The sequence below is a fragment of the Cetorhinus maximus genome, chromosome 4 (genome assembly GCF_964194155.1).
Source record: "Cetorhinus maximus chromosome 4, sCetMax3.hap1.1, whole genome shotgun sequence".
In the NCBI taxonomy this organism is placed as follows: domain Eukaryota; kingdom Metazoa; phylum Chordata; class Chondrichthyes; order Lamniformes; family Cetorhinidae; genus Cetorhinus; species Cetorhinus maximus.
In genome coordinates, this window is record NC_135882.1 from 33,952,423 (window position 1) to 33,968,746 (window position 16,324).

At 45.8% G+C, this 16,324-nt stretch overlaps 1 protein-coding gene across 4 annotated transcripts in view; it reads right to left on the reverse strand.

The window, feature by feature from the left end:
• zfpm2a (zinc finger protein, FOG family member 2a) overlaps positions 1 to 16,324 on the reverse strand; it is a 975,862-nt gene that overhangs the window by 316,938 nt on the left and 642,600 nt on the right. The gene's annotated exons all lie outside the window — the stretch shown is intronic.

The window sequence follows — 16,324 nt, forward strand, 5'->3', positions numbered from 1 at the left end:
ACCCCCATCACTCTACCCTCAATAATCAGCAAAGTGATGGTGGGTGTCGTCAACAGTGCTATCAAGCAGCACTTACTCAGCAATAACCTGGGCATTGATGCTCAGTTCGGCCACTCGGCTCTTGGCCTCATTACAAACTTGGCCCAAACAAAGATGAAAGAAGTGGACCCCGAGAGATCAGGAAGAGTGACTGCCCATGACATTAAAGCAGCGTTTCACTGAATGTGGCAAAGAAGAGCCATAGCAAAATTGCAGTTGATGGGGATAACGTGAAAAACTTTCCACTGGTTGCAGTTATATCTGGAACAAAGGAGGATGGTTGTGGTTGTTGGAGGCCAATCAGCTCAGCCCAAGAACATTGCTGCAGGAGTTCTTCAGGGTAGTGTCCTAGGCCCAAGCATCTTCAGTTGCTTCAACAATGACCTTGCTCCATCACAGGGAATGTTTGCAGATGATTGTACAATGGTCAATACCATTTGCGACTTCCCAGATACTGAAGCAGTCTGTGCCGATATGCAGCAAAACCTGGACAACATTCAGGCTTGGGCTGATAAGTGGAAGGTAACATTCACACCACACAAATGCCAGGCAATGACCATCTCCAGCAAGAGAGAACACAACCATCTCCCTTGACATTCAATGGCATTATCATTGTTGAATCCTCCACTATCAACATCCTGAGGGTTGCCAATGACCAGAAACTGAACTCGACTAGCCATATAAATACTATGGGCTGGATTTTACGTCCTGCGGATGGGCGCGCACCCAACCTGATCAGGCGTAAAATTGCGCGAGAAGACGTCAGGCAAGTGTCCCGATGTCATCGAGTGCTTGCGGGATATTTCGCTCGGCGGACACATACAGAAGTCAGAAGTCCAGCCGCCGACAATTAAGAGGGCAATTAAGTACATTAATTGCGCAATTGTCTCCGATTTTTCATGGCCTTCCAGCCTTACGGTTGGCAAACAAACAAATCGACCAGATGGACTTTGCACTTTCATCAAACCTCATCCAAGGGAGGGATCAAATTTCTGTTATGAAATAAAATAAAAATAAATACCTGTGGGCAGCATTTTTATTAGCTATATTTCCAGGTGATTGATTGTGATGCATGGACATTTTTTTGCAGCTTTTAAAACATTTATTTGATGATTTTCAGATCTGCAGCTCCCTGAGGCAGCTGTCTACCTTCAGGCAGCTTTGTTGCAGCGCTCACCTGCGCCCACGGTGATGTCATCGCCCATCCTCTTCCTGCCCCATTTCCTGCAACGCTGGACATTTCAAGCGCGTGCTTCACACTGGCTGGCCATTAATTAGCCAGCTAGTGTGAAATCGCGATTGAGGGCCGATCGCGGTAGGCAGTCCTTTTCCCGACTGCTCCTGGGCCCATTGATCGGGCACGCTCACCAAAGCTAAAATTCAGGCCTATAGCTACAAGAGCAGTTCGGAGGTTGGGAATTCTGCAGCGAGTAACTCATCTGCTGACTCCTCAAAGCCTATCCAGCATTTACAAGGCACAGGTCAGGATTGTGATGCTTGTCTGGGTGAGTGTGGCTCCCACAATACTCAAGAAGCTCAACACAATCCAGGTCAATACAATCCAACTGATTGGAAACCCAGCCACCACCTTAAACTCCCTTCGCTACCCACGCAGAGTGGTAGCAGTGTGTACCATATACAAGATGCACTGTAGCAACTCACCAAGGCTGCTCCAGCAGTACCTTCCAAGCCCAGCACCTCTACTACCTAGAAGGACAAGAGCAGCAGACATATGGGGACACCATCACCTGCAAAGTTCCCCTCCAAGTAAACCATCATCCTCACTTGGAACTATATCGCCGCGCTTCCTTCACTATCGTTGGGTCAAAAGCCTAAAACTTCTTTCTGAACAGCACTGTAGGTATATCTACATCACATGTATTGCATCAGTTCAAGAAGGTGGTTCATCACTATCTTCTCAAGGGCAATTAGTTATGAGCAAAAAATGACACTCATATCTCACGAAAGAATTTTAAAAAGGCCAAAAATATGTCTGGTAACCTACAGCATCTGCAGTACTGTTCCATTGCTCCCATAGGAAATACTTCACAACACAAAAGTTAATTGGATTTATTTTTGTTTATATTTTATATATATATATGTTGGTTATACAGAGAAGAAATCTGTAGATGCTCTTTAGAAAAGTACACAGTGGAATGAGAATTCCACTCATCCAATTCCATCAAGTAAAATCATGGGTTTATTCTGACATAGTAACTTCAGGCCTAGGTACAAAACCTAACTGCCAATGCAATTGTAACATAAGTATATAGAGATATAAGGCCTTTATATTTTAGTTATATAGCTCCACTTGCTTTGTAAACTTGGTTTGTCATAATTGTGAACATTGAAAGAAACAGTAAAATTGCACAGACATCAAATTTGCCTCTTTTAAATAAAATATTAACGAGCCATTTTTATAGATTTCATAGTTGTCAATTAAGATAGTGGGTAGGTGAAATTTTCAACAGTAAATTTCATGAAATATGAACTTATTAGTAAGGAAGACAGCAATTAGCCAAACACATTAACTGGGATTTTGTGCATAGCAGTGAAGAAATGGTGTTGAGGATGCGTTACACTTATAGCTGTCCACTAACTTTTCCTGGACTTTTTAGCGGTAGTGTCTGGTTACTAGAGATCCTTTGCAGCACACTACTGTCTACAGGGGATGTGACATCGGTGTGAGCAGGGCAAGCAATAGCATGTTTCCTCATCTAATCAGATTGAAGAATTCTCACTGAGACGCATAAAGTTGAAACCAGGAAGTATCAATTAGAACATTGAATACAATGTAAAATCATATGCAGAAAGTAAAATGAAGAGAGGGAAAGAAAGATGGGAATAAGAGAGACAGATTTAAAAAAACAGAGAGACAAGTAAAAAATAAAATCTCCAAGAGTCTGAAGGAATGAGACTCCACACTTATAGAATTAAATATTCAGGGCCAAAAAGGTAGTAATTAAGATTTATCATGTTGCTAAAAATATTCACTTACACCTGAATGCAACAGCACTAACTTTTTCTGATGAGTTTAGTAAGTAATTAGCATTTAAGTATAGCAACAGGGGCATATATATGAAGTGATTGGTAGAAAGATTAAATGAGGAAAATGTTTTCACTCAGAGGGTTGTGTTGGTCTTGAAATCACTGCCTGAAAGGGTAATAGATGCAGAAACCCTCAAACTGACTTCAAAGGTGTCTGGCTACGCACCCAAGAGCTGTAACCTGCAGGACTACGGAGCAAATGCTGGAAAGTGGGATTAGGCTGGCAAGCTTTTTTGGCCGGCACAGATACGATGGGCCAAATGGCCTCTTTCTGTGCCATAAACTTTCTATGATTCTATAACTTGTGCCCTTCATGAATTCTAACACCAAATCTATTGACAAGATACTGGAATAGTGAAGTTAATAGAGGAGCAGGGCAAATTGATCAGCAAATTTCTGATTTCCACATTTAACTGCACATATGCAGATTCCATAAATTATTATCTGATTTACTCTGCAAAAATGCTGTGCACTGAGAACCTTACCATTATTTCCGTTGTAAAATCTGGGCCACCATGTTTGTAATTGCATCTACAGTAAAGTCCCGCCATTCGTGGGGGTTACATTCACATGGAACATCACAAACGGCGAAAACACGAACGACGAACATGCTTTACAATGGGAGTCAATGAGATAGGTTTCAGCCATCTAAGATTTTACATGTAAAAAGGATCAAAGGCAATACAATCTATGCTTTTAATACATTTGACATTGCCTGCAATACTATCTCTTTGAAGGTAGTTCATTGTTCAGCCACTGTCTTTTCCGCCAACATTTGATTCTAACTAACTCGACTCGGATGCATTTTCATCCCATCGAAGTTAGTTTTCCCCCAGTTAATGATCCTGCTTTGGATTGCTTCTTGTCCTTCTCCATGGCCAACCTAAACCTTATGGTACAAAGGCCACTGTCCCCTAAATGCTCTCCCATTGTTATTTGATCCACTTGGGCCAACTCATTCCCAGAGCCAGATTCAACAGTGCCTGCTCTCTCGATGGACTGGAAACATACTGCTGCAGAAAATTATCTTGAACACACTCCAGGAACTCTCACCCTTCTTGTCCCTTTGCACTATTCCTATCCCAGTCTACATTTGGGTAATTGAAGTCCCCCATTATAATTGCTCTATAATTCTTGCACCTCTCTGTAATTTCTTTGCAAATTTGTTTCTCTATGTACTTTCCACTAGTTGGTGGTCTATACACTACACCGATCAATGTTATTGCATCTTTTTCATTCCTTACTCCAGCCAGAGAGATTCCATCTTTGGCCCCTTTGGTATATCCTCTCTCTCCAGTACTGTAATGCCACCTTTAATCAATACTGCCATTCCCCCTGCTTTTCCTGCTTTCCTGTCGCTCCTAAATACCTTGTACCCAGGTATATATAACGTACAGTCCTGCCCTTCTTTGAGCCAGGTCTCTGTTGTAGCAATAATGTTATAGTTCTATTTGTCAACAATATGTCAATGTCCTTTTGCCTGTAGTTCACCAATCTTATTAGTCACACTCCATGCATACACATACAAGCACATTTATCCTGATTTAGGGTTTTTAACTTTCCCCCTTGCTCTGACCCCATCTAATGATTTGCTATAGCTTACTCTAGTTCTATTAAACTCTTCAAGTGTTCTATTTACCGTGATATTACTCTCTGATACATCCTCCTTATCAGTTAATACTTCTCTACTTTCCACTGCCAGTTTTTCTCCTCTCTTCTCTGAAATTCCCCTCAGGTTCCCAAACCCCTGCCAATCTAGTTTAAACCCTCTCCAACAGCACTAGCAAGCATCTCTGCGAGGACATTAGTCCCAGTCCTGTTAGGGTGTAAACCATCCATCTTGTACAGGTCCCACCTGCCCCAGAACTGGTCCCAATGCCTCAGAAATCTAAAGCCCTCCCTCCTACTCCATTTCTCCAGCCACATATTGAACTGCTCAATCTTCCTATTCTTATGCTCACTAGCATGCGGCACTGGGAGTAATCCTGAGATTACTGCTCTTGAGGTCCTACTTTTCAATTTCCTTCCTAAAGTCCTTAAATCTGCTTTCAGGATCTTGTCCCTTTTCCTGCCTATATCATTGGTTCCAATATGGACCATGACCTCTGGCTGCTCCCTTCCCCAAAAGAATGTCCTGCAGCTGCTCAGTGACATCCTTGACCCTAGCACCAGGGAGGCAACATGCCACACTGGAGTCACGTCCATGGCCACAGAACCACCTGTCTGCTCCTCTAACTATGGAATCCCCCACCACTATACCACTTTAACTCTTCCTCCTCCCCTCCTGTACAGCTGAGCCACCTGTTGTGCCACGAATTTGGCTCTCACTGCACTCTTCTGAGGAACCATCTCGCTCACCACTATCCAAAATGGAAAAGCGGTTAGAGATAGCCTCAGGGGATTCCTGCACTACCTGCCTGTTTCTCTTAGATACTCTGGTGGTCACCCATTCCCTCTCTGCCTGTGTAGCTGCGGTGTAATCACCTCTCTAAACGTGCTATCCACATAATCCTCAGCCTTATAGATGCATTACAGTGACTCCAGCCACCGCCCAAGTTCTGCAACCTGGAGCTCAAGTTTCTGCAGCTGATGACACTTCCAGCCAACATTGCATGAATGAATTTAAAAAGCTGTTAATTCATAGTGCACTGTACCAGATCATTGCTACACAGTCAACCTGTGCCTCAATGAGTTGGCCTTGCTCAGTAATGTGAGGTCAGCTCATATTAACATAAGCCAAGACTTTCTGACCCCGCCAGCCGCTGTGATATTCCGGTCCTGCTGAAATGCATACTGTGCCCAAATTCAGTAACACCTCACTGGAGTGTCTGTTGGACGTAGTCGAGGCCCGTTGCATTGTTCTCTACCTCCGCTCCTCCTGAAGGAGTCCACCAAGGTGACCAATCCGGCTAGGGACGTGGTTGCAGCAGTGATCAGTGCAAACGCCCTGCAGAAGAAGTCAACCACCCAGTGCAAGAAGAGGATGAAAGATTTCCTCCATTCGGCTAGGGTAAGTCAACCATCACATCACTCTCAACTCACACACCACAAGACCATCACGCATTCACAAGGCTCTTGCTCGCTGCCACCTCAAGGGACATCACTATTTACTCTCACATACCCTCGCATCTCCATCTGGCCGCATCTTCTCTGGAGCTTGCGTCCTAATCCTGTCCAGGGCTCCACTCACCATCCACACATGCCAGGCATCCTTATCATTTGCCCTTACATGCGACTTGCTCACACTCTCTCCATCTGTCTTCATGCAGAACAAGCTGGCTCACAATAAGAAGGAGAGATCCCAAAGCGGTGGTGGAGTTCCTCAGATCAAGATTCTCACGGACTTTGAGAACTGAGCCATATAGAGCTGGCCAGAGAGGACATAGACTATGCCTGTGCTGACGGTGAGGTTGGCAGCACATGCCCAAGTGAGGATCCTGCAGTTCAACAGCCATACTGTGAATGTTTTCTCCTGTTTCAGAGTACCTGCCATACACTAATTATCTCTCCTTTCTGTCGCAGGCACCTCTGGAAAGCTCCCAAGGGCATCCACGAGCCAGGCTCTCAACTCCAACCCTAACAACATCTCGAATGAGGACCCTGAGAACACAGCACTCATCCACACCTTCCACCAGTGCAGAGACATACATTTTGGTGGGACTTAGTTCTCTAGTAGCCTCGGGGTCACAATATGGTGAGCATAGTCCACAATCTGGTCCACAGCAGGTGCAGACAGGAACATCCACGGTTGCTGGCACTTGGAGTACTGCTGCAGCCCTGGAATTTGCTGAGTTCAAGTCAGATGATGAGCCTCTGGACTCGGTCCTAAGTCAGTTGCTGGAACTGCAAAGACAAGCATGGGAACATCAGAAAGGGATGTCAGCTGCACTCCTCAGATTGAAGCGTACAATGGAGGAGTCCATCTGCCTTCAGTCTGAGGTGATAGTGTGGATATGTCAATGCATCGAGGTCAATTCTGGTAGGATGGCAGCCACCATAGAGATCTCAGTGCGGTCCTGCACTGCTGCAGGAGCTGCACTCCATTGCTGTAGCCATTGGTGGTATCCAGCAGTGTCAACGCGAGAGGACTGCGGGTCAGCTTGGATCTCACTCCAGCTGCCCCTCCTCCACAAGGAGTCAGCTAGGAGCCCTTGGGCACCCATAGGGAGGAGGACCACCAGCTGGAAACCCTGGGCCATCCACCCTGGTGACTCCGACAGTGTCCGCCCGATTCCAAATTTCCTCTTCCTGTGACCCCATCGGCTCCAGCTCCACAGGCCGAGGAGGGTGCACCTGCCCCACAGCAGGTCACCCAAAGCAGGCCGGGGCCCTCCAGGTCTCAACCCTCCAGAGGATTCCCGCCAAGTTCATCGCAGGCAGCCCACCTCCACATCTTCTATGGATGTTGGGGGAGCACCAAGGCAGGGTAAGGAAAGTGAAAAAGATGTGGTTGCACAACGTTGGTATGGGTGTGAATCACTTGTATATAATGTTCTCAAATGTAAATACACTTGCAATCATTTCATATCTCCTCTTGTCTATGCCTCCTTATGATGAGCTGTGTTACTGTCAATCACATGTTCCTGCACACACTTATGTCAAATGTCTCTATTCTGGGCCTCTCTTCTGTGCAGTGTGTTACAATCTTACCACAAGTGTCCCGTTTCAACATCACTCTCCACATCAGCAATGCCTGCACCTTCATGGAAAGTGTGGTCATTGAATGAGCTCATGTGTCGCAGGGTGCTGTTATGCGCATTCTTGGTTCTGCACAATTGAGGCACAGTGTGCCTCTATCTCGTCTGCATTCTTGAAAGTTGAAAGTGTGGTCTTTAAGAGATGAGATCACGCATGCAGATGGCTCATTTACCATCTAACTCCATCTGCCTGCTGCCTCTCGGAAGGCTTTTGATGATATGAGCTTATAGTTGGAGCTTATGTGAGCTGCCCTCAGCCAAACAGTTGTCCGACATTCCCCATGTCAATCTGCTTATCTCTGCAAAAGGTTGGAGTGCTTTGTCACCTCAAGGTGACGAAGAATGGCACATTTGTGTGCAGGCGCTGTGACATCCAGCCTTAAGCGTTTCTCATCCTGTAGTTGTGACTATTGCGGGGAGAAGGTTGTCGTCACTAAGTTGGGAGACAGCGCTGTGCGTCCCATCACCTTAGCACTCCAAGAGGTTACTGATGCCACTTCCAAATGGTGATATCTGGAGGCCAAAACAGCCTTTTGGACAAACTCTGGAATTGTACATCATTGCTTCCGACAGTGCGGAGGGGAGCAATGGGATAGGAGCGATTATGTGATGAACCAGAACAGTGCTCCACGTAAGCAAGGACATGTGCCCTTGAGGGCTTCATGTTGTCTGATTTGCTTGGGCCTCGCAAGGGCCAGGGCTGGCCATGAGGACACACTGGTTGTGTGTAAGAGGAGGTATCTCAGTGTCATGCAGCCAAGTGCCTGGTCTCATCATGCTCAAGTGCTCTGCCTCCATGACAGTGTTAGGATCAAAGCAGCTCAGGGACCCTCACATAAACTCTCGGATGGCAGTGTCATTTCGAGGAGTGTCCCACAGCCGACTGAGTCATCTGTAAGTGCTGTCACAGCAGCGGAATCTCATTGGCTGCCTTGTCCCAAGTATTATGTTTCTGTCTCACCATCAATGTAACACATGGTGTGTGGCGGCCTTGGTTCCAATAGATCTCCTTGAGGAGCCTTTCCAGATTGAAGGCATGCAGCCACTAGCCCACTCAGGATCGTCCAAGTGCCCTTGTGGGAGGGTACTGTTGCAATTCAGATGCTGCATGTAAGTGTGAGGAGGCAGCACTTTCAGATGTCTGATGCTGTGACGCCCTCCTCCAAGTAGCTTCTCATCTCAGGACGGACACATGCGCTCAGAGGTGTACTCATCCTTCAAAGCTTCAAGGAAATGTGAGTGTTCTGTGCAATGATGCAGTGTTATCTGGAAGTTCATTGGTGAAATTAGAGGAGTTTCAATGCTCATGTTCATGCTGGCCCATGATGGAGGAGACTTGTCCAGGAGGATCCTCTGTGCATCTTGTCATCCTCTTCCTGGAATCTGCTGGCAATGAGGGCCTCACGAACACACCTGCCATATCTGGCCCATGTAATGGCCTTTTCACCAGCATCCGTGGCTTTCAGGTCTTCATCACCATCATCCCCCTTTGAGGTCCTCCTCATCAGAGGAGACATGCAGCTCCTCCATCTCGTCATCTGCAAACTCCTCCCCGCTTTGTAGAGCCAGGTTGTGTATTGCGCAGCAAGCCACGATGATGTGTGATACCCTCTGGGGAGTGTACTGGAGTGCTCCACCAGATCTGCCTAGGCATTGGAACCACATTTTCAGTATCCCTATGTTGTGTTCCACCAATGTCAGGGTTGCAGCATGAACATTGTTATACCTTATCTCTGCAGTTGTCTGAGGCCGCTGTACAAGCATCATCAGTCACATCCTTTGTGGGTAACGTTTGTCCCCGAGGAGCCAACTCTGCATCCTGTGTAGTGCCTGGAAGATGTCAGGGATCTGAGACCTACTCAGGATGTACGAATCGTGGACGCTTTCCTGGGTATCTGGTGCAAACCTGCATGATACGTTTGTTATGGTCGCACACCAGGTGCACATTGAGCAAGTGGTAGCCTTTGCAGTTGATGTACTGGACTGCTTGTTGCCAGGGAGCTTTTATAGCCACGAGTGCACTCAATGAAATCCTGTACCTGTGGGAAACTGGAAGTCTCAGCAAAGCCAAGTGCTCTGCTTAATGTCTGTCGACATTGACAAAATTGTGGGCCTTTGCAAAATTAACGTCTGTAACTTCCTGGATGCATTTGTAGGTGGGTGCTTGTGAGATCCCACAAAGGTCCCAAGTGGAACCCTGGAATGAGCCACTGCTGTAGAAGTTGAGCGCGGTAGTTACTTTCACTGCCATTAGCAATGAATGTTATCCAAGCCCCCGTGGCGCCAAACCCTGCAGAATGTGGCAAATGTGAGTCGCCAGATCCCTTGACATGCGGAGGCATCGATGACACTGGTTCTCATACATCTGCAGATAGCGCATGCGATGTCTATACACCCTGGGTCTAGCGAGGCGCCTACAAATGACCGTTCTCTGGGGATCATCCTCTGCATCTGAAGGAGGACCTGCTGACCCTTAGTCTTGTGGGTTCTGCTCCTCCCTTTGGCAAGCCAGATGCCTTCGCTGAATTCTTCTTCTTCTCTCCTGCATATAAACAATAATGCATGCAGCTATAACACGAGGTTCCATCTTCCTGATGGTCTCCTCACTACGGTATCAATGAGAGAGACGCAAGAGTCGGCATTTGTCTCCAAAGGTCCATTTCCAGTCAAGGAATCGTCTGTGACTGTGGCCTCAAGACCTCGTTAGCCATGCCGGAGAGTACTGGCCCCTAAAATAATGCCCAGTGCAGGTTGCGCATGAACATTCACCACATCACCCACACCAATCCCATATGACTGAGTGGCGACAGCTTCAGCCAGGCGACTGAATGTTCTGCTTTCAGCTTAGGTGCTGGGCTCATCTTTACCTGCACTCCAAGACTGTGCTGTTTGGACTGACCATGAGGGTGAGTGTTCAGTGTCTACATGAGATTAGTTTTGAGGGTCTAGAGGCTTCTCCTCTGTGAGTGGTGCATGACCACATTTCCAAGGGGGTCTTCTGGCTTCTCCAGTTGCCCAATAATCCTGCAGTTCCATAATACTCTGGTGAATTTGAAGGGTGCTAACAAGGGGTTAAAACTAGGGGAACAATCATTGCCACGGTTTTACATGAATGGGTATAATTGCCTCACTTCCCTGACTCCCTGCATGTCAGTTGAACAGCTGCTAAACTGTCTCGGCTGTGGCTCTGTCCTCATTTTGGAAGTTACATTTCAGCTGGTTGGTCCTTTAGTGCCCAACCACCCCCAAGTCATGTGTTTCAATGCATCCTTCCCCGATTGTTGCCCTCAATGGAGCCCTTGCCTCTCCCTCAGTCGTGTCTGGCCCCTTCCACAATGGAGCTCTAGCCCTGCAGCACAGTAAAAGCCACCCCCACCTTAAACCTGGTGTGTTTGCTGTGGAGACTAGTCTGAGACTGATGCAGTGTAGCCTGTAAAGACTGGCGCTAATCCCCACAAGTACTGCGTGATTCAATTTATGTGAACTAACCTCAGAGTCCTGAGTAAAGTGCAGGTCACCAGCTGCACGTCGTTTAAATCCTGCTGTGAAACACGCCGTTCTAATTGCTTGCCGATGTGGTACTTAATGCAGGGGTGATTCCAATGAGCAGGCATCATAATTAGACGCAGATTTATGCTCATTACGTTTAGCAGCGGGAAACACGGCCCGCCATTGATGGCTGAAGCGCACAATCACTTCCTTATTTTATGTCATCAGAAATCCCGTTTTTGGCCTTCCCAAGAGATTCAGCTCTCACGCTCGCCATGACACCTGCCCCAATCGCGAGTGGAAATTCCCGGCCTAGGTTTCTAATAAGGAAATTTAATAAAGCATATTCTGAACAGACAGACAGAAACAACTTTGCCAACAGAGGGAGGAGACCCTCCCTCCAAACAACTGCTCTTAAGGCAGAGACTCGGGTTGATCTTGAACTCTCTACACGAGGAACAGTACCAGGACTGTGGTACAGGCTTTGCTATTGCACTTGGCTGGAGTGGAATAAGAGAAATCTGCTACTCAAACATAAATCAACAGTGAATCTATCCTTCTAAAACTATCAGAACTTTTTCTGCAGTGGACAAAGAAGAATTACAGGCCAACATCGTTTCAAGTCTTCTTCCCGGGGTAAAGCAAGTCTAACAGAGAGCTTTTGAAATCCTAAGACCTAAATGCATGCAACATTTTTAATCATAATTTTTTCCTGAGTGTGTGTCTGTATCCGTATGAGTGGGACAGTGGGTGTAATTACATATATACAGGTGTTGAACAATAAACATTTATCATTCTTTTATAACTTAGAAAAAAACCTGTAATTTGTCTGTTCTTGACAGTTACAGCACTCAGGGTTTAAAACAATTTTTTAAAACACACTGTCTTCAGTCAGTCAAGTAATGAAAAAAGGGAAACCATTCCTATCATCTCTCCCCTGTCTGTAATAACATGCAGTAAAAGATGACAAAAAATTTGGTCAGCTCTGATTTATAGCTTTGTTGTCATGTTATTGGATAAATTATTTTGGATTATTTTTAAATAACATGGACATAAAATTAATACTCTGACTTCATATTTCCGACAGGGAGTCGGAGGATATTATTGAGATTCAGACAAATGTAACACAAAATCTTCTCAATATTTAATGAATGATTGAAAAATCATGAATCTCATATGTTCAAATTTTTGATATATGCTACCCATGGGTAAGGATCCCAGAATTGCAAGATCAGAAGTTACTCCTTGAGTGTCAAATCTTGGTCTTAAGTTCAGAACTCATTTTGTTTAATTCATGTCCATGGAAAGTTCTATACAATCTCCTGTAACAAAACTTAGTAGCCCCAAATTAGCGGATTTTCTCATCACTGCTAATTTTCTTACACCCATTTTAGGAGGGGAACATGGTTAAGAACAGAAATAATACTGGATAAAAAGTCCATCACCATGTTCTTTCATTCCCACTCAACTACATTTTCATATTCTACTTTTTCATTAGACTTATCACTCAGAAAAACCTGATGCATAAATATTTCAGTTCCACCGTAATCAGAAATATGCCAATCTCCACCAAAGGATTACCATAAGTGAAACATAATCAACATTATTGATGGGCAGTATTTCATGAATATCCTTCTAATACATATTACAACATCTGGTTCAGGTGTCGTGTACTTTGGAATTATTTAAATCATATAACTGACTAGCTTACATAGATCAGATTCAAAATCAATCACAGGAAACTGAGCTTGTCTATAATATGGCCATTCTCTGTTACTAAGCTGATAAAATCAAGAGGAGTCTCTCTTGAATCTTCTACGCCTATTTGGACTGTTTCTAACAATATATAGTTTCCATGGACTGAATAAAACGGTGCATTTCGGTGGACAAGACATTTCGGTGGGTAGATTCCCAATTCCCACCTCTGCAGCACGCTGTATAAAATAGCAATAAAGCAATTAATGGCTGCAGGGCGGGTTTTATGCCCGCAACATCGCTGGATTGTCGTTCCCCCCGCCCAGTCGGAGATGGAGGGTGGGATGTTCAGCGGCCGAAATTGAAGGCTATGGCCCGGAAGGAGTTCACGATCACTCATTTAAAGGGGCACCTGGCACGGGACAGTGATTTTCTGAAGGTCAAAGCCAGAAGGAAGGTTTTGTTTACAGCAAGATTATCAGGCATTGTCTGAGGTAAGAATTATTATTCTGAAAAATGTGTCAAACTCTGCAGAGGCTTAGAGTTAAGTGTTTTTGCCAGTGAACACAGATGGCATGAATTCTGATCATCTACATAATGTTACGATCTGAAAATGGAGCATCTGCTTAGTTCTAGCATGTTTTCCTCCATAGATGGCTAAGACAAAGGAGTGAGAGGAAAGGCAGGGAAGAAAGTCTGGAACTGTTCTGTTTTAATGATGACTCCCTTCGCGCCTTCCTCCAGGCTGTGTCCGCCAGGTGTGAATCATGATGTCAACTGATGGAAACAGACGACTTCCCTCAATCACCTGAACTGCCTGCACGGAGGTGGCCATGGAGGCCAGTAATATTGGTGTGGTGCATCCAAACTGGAGGCAATACAGGAAGAAGCTAAATGGCCTTTTGAGATGTGCAAGGGTAAGTAAGTCCTCACTCTGTGTCTATTAGTGTACAAGGAGGGTTCAGTGAAGGCTTGATAATGCTTGAGCTTTGAGAGTACCTCTGGAGTCCAAGGCAGCATTATGCACCACTGTCACTGTTTGTGACCCTGATCCCTCTGTTGGCCTTAGACTTGAGTGAGATTCATAACATATTGTCTGTCACCTGTTGTACAGAGTATGTGTTCTTCTTAGAGCTTCAGTATGTATTGAAATTGAGGTACTTGAGAATAAACATCATAGCAATGTCACACCTCATTCAGGAAAAGTGGGCCCACAATGCCCATGAAAGAAACAGGACTGGAGGTGGCATGCCCAATCTGGCAATCCTCATGCTGCTGAAGGAGAAGGTTCTGCTGCTGTCCTCCACGAAATGGACCTGCTCCATTGGCAGAGGCGAAATTCAAAGAAGACCTGGGGCTGGTGAGATTGGAAGCGGCTTTATCCAGGTTTGGGACACAGACAGGGAGAGGGTTAGGGAGAGGGTGACTGAAGCCTGGCATGGTTACATGAGTAGTACTTGTGTGGTTTATGCATTAAAAGGCTAGGAAGCTTCCTGGTAGAAACCTTTTGAGTTTGCAATGAGTGGTTTGATCATTGCAATGTGCCATATCTTAGAATCCATATAGTGTTAATGGTGTTGAATGTTGTTACCTTGCACACCCCATGTAGGCTGTGAAAGGTCAATATACACCCTTTCCTCTCAGCGACCTGCAGGTGAACCTTGGTCCGCTGACTCCGCCAGCTCTGAGAGACTGACACTAGCCTCCGAGGAGGAAGAGGAAAACTCAGAGGGAGCTGCATCACATCCTCTCCTTGAATCAAGCACCGGGGCAGATATTGACACCTTGGCACAGATTAGCGTGTCGGGACAAGGGCCAGCACAATTTGGTGAGGGCACTTCACATTCACATGTGCAGCTGCTGGCAGAGCAGGGCAGTCAGAGGATTGTTTGAGGTGATTCAGGGACTGAGTCCCAGTCAAATGATAAGCTTCTGGAACCGCGTGTGAGGAGGCAGATGCTAGATGTCTAGTTCAAGAAGCATGGAGATTTGGCGGATAGACCAAAGTTTTTTGTCTGCACTGGAGTGCTGCTTTGGGCTGCATTGGAGTACTTAAGTTGGAGTTTGATGAGAGAGGGACTTTTAAGGGTTAATTTCTATCTAAAATCTAGTCTTTCTTTAATTTAGCAATTGACTAAAAGTTGTTCTTTGGGCTGGGAGAAGGTGAGTTTTAGTCCCACTTTAAAACAGGGGTTATATGGGCTCTGCTTGCAGCTGCAGCTAGTTAATTCGATAACTGGTTTAAACAGGTTTTCAGAAGCTAGATTCAAACAGCATAACAGCAGGCCATCTTACAGTGTGGCTTTTGTCTGCATTGGAGTGCTTAAGTTGGAGTTTGGTGAGGGAGGGAAGGAGGGATCCTTTCATTTTCTACCCTTCCTCAGAAAGAAGAATGGCGGCCTTGATAAGTAGGACCTGGTGAGTATTTCTTCCATCCTTAATATTCTCTAAACTAGAGGAGGTAAAAGCAAAGGGGGTAATGTAAGGGTAAATGATGGCAGGGCAGCTCGGCCAAGTGGAATGCTCCTCCTGTGCTATGTGGGAAGTCAGGGATACTTCCAGTATCCAGGGTGACTTTGTGTGAAGGAAGTGTCTCTAGCTGCAGCTACTCGAAATCCATGTTTTGGAGCTGGAGCTACAGTTGGAGTCATTGTGGAACATCCGCAAGGATGAGGTCTTCGTGGATAGCATGTACAGTGAGGTGGTCACACCGCAGCTAAAGAATGCACAGAAAGAGAATGGGTGACTGCCAGACAGAATAAAAGCAATAGGTAGGCAGTGCAGGAGTCCCCTGGGTCCATCTCCCTCTCTAACAAGTTTTCCATTCTGGGAACTGCTGGGAGAGATAGTTTCTCAGGGGAATGTTGCAAGATCCAAGTCGTGGTACCATGGATGGCTCAGCTGCATGGGGGGGGGGGGGGGGGGGGTGGCGTGTGGTGCTGTTACGGTGGTCGGTGGTGGTGGAGAAAAAAGAGTGGGAGAGCAATAGTGATAGAGGATTCTGTTGTAAAGGGAACAGATAGATGTTTCTGTGGCCGCAAACATGACACCTGGATGATATGTTGCCTCCCTGGTGCCAGGGTCAAGGATGTCGATGAATGACTGCAGGACATTCTGAAGGGGAGGGTGAACAGCCAGAGGTCATGGTCCATATTGGTACCAACGACATAGGTAAAAAGAGGGATAAGATCTTGGAAGCAGAATATCGGGAGCTAGGAAATAAATTAAAAAGCAGCACCTCAAAGGTAGTAATCTCATGATTACTCCCAGTGCCATGTGCTAGCGAGATCAGGTTCTGGAACAGATTGGAGGGTGGAAAATGTAACCCCACGATTTAAAAAAGGAGGGGATAAACA